At 38.7% G+C, this 7,189-nt stretch overlaps 1 pseudogene across 1 annotated transcript in view; it reads left to right on the top strand.

Annotated features, from left to right (window-relative positions):
- Positions 1-1,188, top strand: part of LOC149043492 (uncharacterized) — a 26,113-nt pseudogene extending 24,925 nt beyond the window's left edge. The window contains exon 6 of the transcript XR_016187882.1: positions 1-1,188. This exon is cut by the window's left edge and continues 1,628 nt beyond it. The product of XR_016187882.1 is annotated as an uncharacterized LOC149043492 (transcript).
- The last annotated feature ends 6,001 nt before the right edge of the window (positions 1,189-7,189 follow it).

Below are 7,189 nucleotides of genomic sequence, written 5' to 3'. Positions count from 1 at the left end.
GAACTAAATAAAGAGGAAGCTGGAGAGGCACAACACAAATGTTCTGATAAGTTCGTCACAGTTGAGAAGTTAAAACTTAGCGAATCACAGCTAACACTGTCTGGAATACAACGAGTCTGTTATTCACTGAACAATGAACACTGTCTTGTGTGTGAACTGAACTTAGTCTTCATTTACTTGACTGATGAATGTGTTGATGTTATTAATAGATTAGTAGTAAGGAAGTTAACCACATTAAGTCTAGTGATCGCTGGGATCACTGATAACAGTGTAGCCAGTCTGTGTAAAGCTTTACAGCATCCAAGCTGTAAGCTAACCACACTAAATCTGCGGTGTAGTTATATCACTGATACCAGTGTTGCCAGTATATGTGAAGTTTTACAGCATCCAAGCTGTAAGCTAACCTCACTAAATCTGGGGATTAGTTCTACGACTGATATCGGTGTTGTCTGTCTATGTGAAGCTTTACAGCATCCAAGCTGTAAGCTAACCTCACTAAATCTGGGGATTAGTTCTATGACTGATATCGGTGTTGTCAGTCTATGTGAAGCTTTACAGTATCCAAGCTGTAAGCTAAACACACTAACTCTAACGCAGAATCGCATTACTGATACCGGTATTGCCTGTCTATTTGAAGCTTTACAGCATCCAAGCTGTAAGCTAACCACACTAAATCTAATGGAGAACGACATTACTGATACCGGTGTTGCCAATTTATGTGAAGCTTTACAGAATCCAAGCTGTAAGCTAACCACACTAAATCTAATGGAGAAACACATTACTGATACCGGTGTTGCCAGTTTATGTGAAGCTTTACAGCATCCAAGCTGTAAGCTAACCACACTAAATCTGGGGAATAGTTATATCACTGATATCGGTGTTGCCAGTCTATGTAGAGCTTTGCAGCATTCAAGCTTTAAGTTAACCACACTAAATCTGCCTTCGTTTCTTAGTTCTGAATGTCGTGCAATTCTTAAAGCTATAACTCAGAGACACCGACCAGCTTTAAACCTGTCTTTTGAGGGTCTTCGAAGTCTTATATAGTTTCATCAATTTTTAGTAGATTTTTATATTTAACCAAAATAAATAGTTGCAAGTCAAATCTTAATTTTGGGTCAAAGAGACTTATTAGGTAGACGAAGTATTTTTAATCACCAGAGTGAAAAACAACGCTTAATGTAAATAGAACCGCAAGGACCGAGATTTACCGATAGCAAAATCGTTGATGTTTAAACATATTAAAAGCCGACAGAAACGTTCCAAGATACACACAGTTATCTTCACGCCACCTTCTCAGTGTTAACCCTTTACACCCTAACATCAGTATGCATACTCTCCACACTGTTCCCTTTACACCCTAACATCAGTATGCATACTCTCCACACTGTTCTCTATACATTTCCTAAGGTGCTGACAAAGGAGAATTAGCTTAATGATCCAGAGCTTCTGTGGTTGTTGATCATTTCCATAATTCTCATGACCTTAGTGCGTGACTAAAGGGTAATATTGTAATGAGAAATTAGATGCTAGTCACTCTTAGGGGCTAAACGGTTAAGAAGGGTTTTGTAAAATGAGAGGCACTACGCTTAATGAGAACAAACTCGGTTAAAGAATCTTGAGCTAAGGAAGAAATATTTTTCTGTTCGTTAGGACTTTCAACCCTGCTAACCAGAATGTCAAAAAGATTCTTATGAAACACTGGCACCTTATTTCAGACAACAATAACCTGGTGCAAATATATCCTGATCCCCCAATTGTTGCTTGTCTGAAGGTCTTTAAAGTATTCTCTTGTTAGAGCACAATTTCCTTCACTTTAATTACACAACAGCATTTTAGAAGTTGTACATGGTAAGGGTTTAATTAATGGAAATACTACGAGACAAGGCAATAATTTCATCCTTTCCATTCTAATAAATCCTACTTCCTCCGGATAACTCCTTTCTCGGATTCTGCGCTCCTATGCAACACGATAATGTATACGAGTAACACTGCTCTTCTAAGATGAGAGTTCGATCCCTTGGGGTGGGGGGTGGGGATTTTGGAAAAGAAACCTTTGCCCTTTAACCCCTTGGAGTGATTAGCATCGAATTTCTCCTTACAATATCACCTATGAATCAAACACTAAGGTCATGAGAATAAAGGAAGTGATCATCATTTAAAAAACTCTTGATTGTTAAACAAATTCTCCTTATCTGCACCTTGAAAAATGTATAGAGAGCAGCATGGAGAATATGCATACTGATATTAGGGTGTAAAGGTAAATTATTGAGTAAAATAAACCAAAAAGTGTTGTCTGTTTGAAGCGTATAAAGTATCACAGCATGACTGGACTATCTACAACCCCCTCCCTACTACTTTCATGCCTCCCCTCCCACCTGCCAAGTTCTTCTGTTAGAGGTGCCATTCATACTTCTTATATACAATAAAAAAGGCATCCTCTTTTTGATTCTCGTCCCCCCAACCCCCTCCCCACTACTTTCATGCCTCCCATCCCACCTGTCAAGTTCTTCTGTTAGATGTGCCATTCATGATTCTTATATGAAAAGAAATAACATTGTCATTTTATTCTCCTCCCACCCCACCCCCCACCCTTTTCCCTCTCCGACCACCCACCTCTCGTCACTGCCTTATGAAAAGAGAATTATAAATCAGCCAAATGCAATATCGTGATGTGATTGCTGGCCAAGTTTTTTTTTTTATGATTTCATTTCATAACCTAAAAACACTGGCAACAGTATACTAATAAATGTTGGCAGACATAAAAATTATCTCGGGAGCCAAACAATCCATTAAGATTACTGATCATTTCACGTGCACCCCCGCTAATGTTATCTATTGTAGAACGTGCACTCATTGCAAAAAGAGATGAATTGGTGAAACAGAAAGATGACTAGGTGACTAACTCCGAGAACATCTTCGCGACTTAGAAAGTAATGACAAGGACGCATGCAAACCAGTTTCCATACACTTTAATCTCTCTTGTCATTCTATGCAGCACATGGCACTCTGCGGCGTTTCCTTACATCTATGCAGTTCGGAAAGCTGCAAAACTCTTGAACAAAAATTTCTCTTTCAAATCGGCACTCTTAATCCGAACGGTATCAACGAACGCCCTTCATTCAACATATTTATTCTTGTTTTCTCGTCACTACATTCCCACTAATAGCGTAGCTCCATTTTTCAGCATATAAACACACACACAACCCACAATTCTTCCGTTCGCCCTCAAAAAGGGCTAACGCTTGAAACGTCAGTTTCGAAACTCTACGGTGGCCGATATACTTTATCAACTCAGTTTGTTAAACCAAAATTATTTTGTTATACTCCCCCCACTAACGCAGCACCACAGTTTCTTTAGAACCTCATTGTTCAAATGAATTAGCGAGTTATTTTTCGTAATTGTTCTCCGTCAAAGAAGAAACTGTCGAAATGATAATGCATGTTCATTGTAGATTGTGAGATGGCCATCCCTTAATTTCTAGCCTGGAGTAATGTTTCAGCGATGGAAAAATTTCTTAAATCAAAACATTATTGAGGCTTAACGAACTGCCATTTTGATCACTGAAAAGAGAAAACTTTATCTTCATTTCTAAAATCAGTCGCATGAGTTGATCATGTCAGTTTCAACATCGGTATCAGATTTGAGTTCCCGGATCAAAAAGCGCCAGGTAAGAATGTGATTAGATCTTGATGGAGGACTCGGCATTTCTATCCGAGTAAGTCGGAGATCTACAACTCCGGTGTATTGCTCCACGTTTTCCTCCCGTAAGATTTCCTTTCGATCATCATCACACATTGTGTTGTAGGTATCTAAACCCTTTGTGAATTGTTAATCATTTTTGTCTTCAATGTTAATTTTTGAATAACTGTGAATATATACGAAAATCATCCATGTGAACTGCGGATAAAGAAGTGAATATGAAAGCGATCTTTGCAGTAATGAACACTACCTGAGCAGTAGTGAAAATAAGGCTTGAAAAAAATTCAGACGTGTACGGGATTTGAACCCATGACCTCTGCGATACCGTTGCAGTGCTCTACCAACTGAGCTGACAAGCCAACTGGGAGCTGGTTGTTATGTTGGTTCCAAATAAACCCGAGAAGTGATGAATAACTAACTGTAAATATCCCTCTCACTCCCAGGAGTAACCAATAAGTAATTTCTCTTTGCACTATCATTACACTGTAAAGCAGACAGGTAATGAGAATCAGGAAAAATCAACTGGGGGATATTGTTTGATTTAACACCAAATTCTCAAAACTAACGCTATAGGTAATGTATGACAGAGAGGGAGGAGAATTAATATTGAGATCGTGGGAGTGAAATGGATATATATGAAAACATTTTGTTAACTCCAAAGCAATGATTAGACACGGCGATTTCGATCAGTCTCACATGACTCCTGGTTCTTAATCTGAACGTAACTCTCTGTCATTGTAAAGGATTGTGAACCCGCAAGTGGAGAACGAAAAAAATGGGATACTTTGTTAGAGAGATTCAGAAGCTAAAAGATCTTTTTCCAATTAAAAACTGTCCTCGTTACTGCCTGCTTCTGATGACACGATTTTCAAAGGCAAGTTTGTGCGTTTGATAAACTGCACACCATATAAAGGACAATCGTATTTCTCAAAATTAAGACGGACACGCCGCTTTGAAAGTGTCATAGCTGTATTCTGAACGACATTGTTAGAAGACATTGGAGACACGTTTAAGCTGCGCCTGTCCTCCTCACCTCTATCGCTTTCGGATTTCTGGATCAAGATATTTGTTGACTTGCCACCGGATGATGGAAGCCGTGCACAGAATGTTAGATACTTCTTATCTGACAGAAAAGCCAACTCGTCTTTAGCATGTTGCATTTGATCTTCAATATTTCGCTGTACCCTTTCTTTTCTCAAGGACTCTGTCGCTAAGGCCTTCGAATCTTCCGTTTACTGCCATTAAGAACGTCAAGTAGCAAGTATGTGCCTGGCAGAACAACAACAAAGCTCTCACAAAGTCTTCCACATCAGAATCTTTTGAAAGGTTTTCCTCGTACTTGAATGGCAGCGGTTTCTAAAATCGTTGTGAGAGTTTGCCTAGAAACAGCTGCGTGCAATCATTTCAGAGGTCTGAATCATCTAGTGTTTCTATTATACTCTTTTCATCTGGTTTGTTTGCTGAGGCAATCGTCCCAATCACACTGTACAATGCTACTATTGCTGCTCTGTAAGGTCCACCATACAACCCAGCAACAGTTCATGAGAGGTCCAATGTTGTGCTGGTTATTTCTGAAGGGTTTCCATTCTCAAAAATGTCAAATGCTATATAAGCATAAGGATCAGAACAATTTCGATGCGATAACAGGCAGTCTGTAGAAACAGAGAAATTTTGGTTCAAATCAACAGAAGGGACTAACTACTGACACTATCGTTAACCTTGAGGTGTGTTTAGTAAACAGATAGATTAGGCACGAAGTTTACGTCAAACCGAAAATGTTACGTTTTTTCTTCATTCTTTGTTCAGCTCATCAGTGAGGTGAATAAATGTTTTGAGTTCTAATCAGGTAATCATGCGGAGAACAAACTTCGTTTCATTCAAATTTCCAAAATTTCTTCCAGGTATAGCTCTGGGGACATCCTGTGAAGCCTCACAAAAGAGCCCTCGAGTCAAAGCAAGGGAAATTTGATGAAAACGGCTGATAACTTCGGAAGTGTTCAATTATCAACTGAGGCGGAAATTGGGCGAGATTCCACACCTGAGTGGCTTTTTCCACACCACATCAGCACAAGTTATCATGGTATGGTATCGCCAAAGAATTTACTCCAAATTACGTTCAAGTTTATTATTTCACACTGTTTACAGAAAAAATAACTTAACATAACATGATTTACAATGATATAGAAAAACCTCAAACAGAAATTAACCAGAAGAAAGAATATTTAATCGTGTACAGTGACCAAAGTAGCTAATAAGCTTTCGAGTTGGTCACAATTACGGCTTTTAATCAGTAATTATCGGGGTAAGGTACGTGTCTTGTTCGGCAACGTCGCTTGACTGTTTATTAGAAAATTGAATAGTCCGCCATATAGAGAATTGAATCTCCCGGAAACTCGTTTCTAGTCTTCCTCGGTTATCCTTCTCGCATTAGGCAAAAGCCCGAAGACTATTCGTACAGGGGTTTCTAACATGGTTTAGGTGCGGATAGGATGTGGTTGATCTCTATTTTGAAAGACTTGTTTGACGTTTCTTAGCGGACGATTTTCGCCAAGGTAAAGTCATTCGTTTACCAATATACATACTTTTCAACTTGATTCATGTTATTGCTATAGAGGGTCTTGTCTTAACCCTCGTAGCTTAGTGCTTCGGTCAGCACTTCCTGTTTGTTGAAGAGATGCTCGAATTTTTCGAATTGGAGCTCATAGTTACCCTTGAGGTCACTGTATTCAGTAGTTTTTGATGATGATTCACTTATTTGTTATCATTTTGTCGAATTTGGCTTGATTCGCTCGGCTGGTAGCTATTAAATTTGTATTTTAAAAGACGAATGGCTTTGACTCGTGGATTTAGGCGCTCCTGTCAGCACCTTCTGCTTGTTAGTGAAATAGATGGTCGTATTTTTCGAATTAGAGCTCATAGTTATTATTGACATCGCTTTATTCGGTAGTTTGTGATGTTAATTCACTTATTTGTTATCATTTTGTCGAATCTGGCTGAATTCGCTCGACTTCCAGCTGAAAAATATGTGTTTTAAAAGACAAATGGTTTTAACTCGTGGATTAGTGCTTCGATAACCACTTCTGCATGTTTTTTTGAGACATCTTCGTATTCGCCAACCATTCGCTTATTTTTGGTGAGACCAACACGTAATGTTTTTACATTCATTATTATATATGATACTGTATCTCCTCCGTCTCTCGTAACTCATGAAAAACATATTCTGACTGAAATCCTGAAAATTACAGTCAACTTTTTGAAGGGCATCAGCTTTGCCTGGTGGCCCATCAGATCGCGGATGCCTGATGCCGTAAAAATTTTTTATTTTACTTCAATTAATACTTGCAAAACATTGAACAGTTTTTCAGTTCCCGTGGGATGAAAATCGATCAAAATACCGTTGTGGCCGAATTCATTTGTGCTTCCAAACTAGAAATATGTTTTCAAAGTAGTTGTTGAAAATCAATTTTCTAGTTTACCGCTGGTTTGCTG

The sequence above is a fragment of the Pocillopora damicornis genome, chromosome 6 (genome assembly GCF_964200805.1).
Source record: "Pocillopora damicornis chromosome 6, jaPocDami1.2, whole genome shotgun sequence".
NCBI lineage: Eukaryota > Metazoa > Cnidaria > Anthozoa > Scleractinia > Pocilloporidae > Pocillopora > Pocillopora damicornis.
This window is presented reverse-complemented; position numbering and strand designations above follow the sequence as displayed.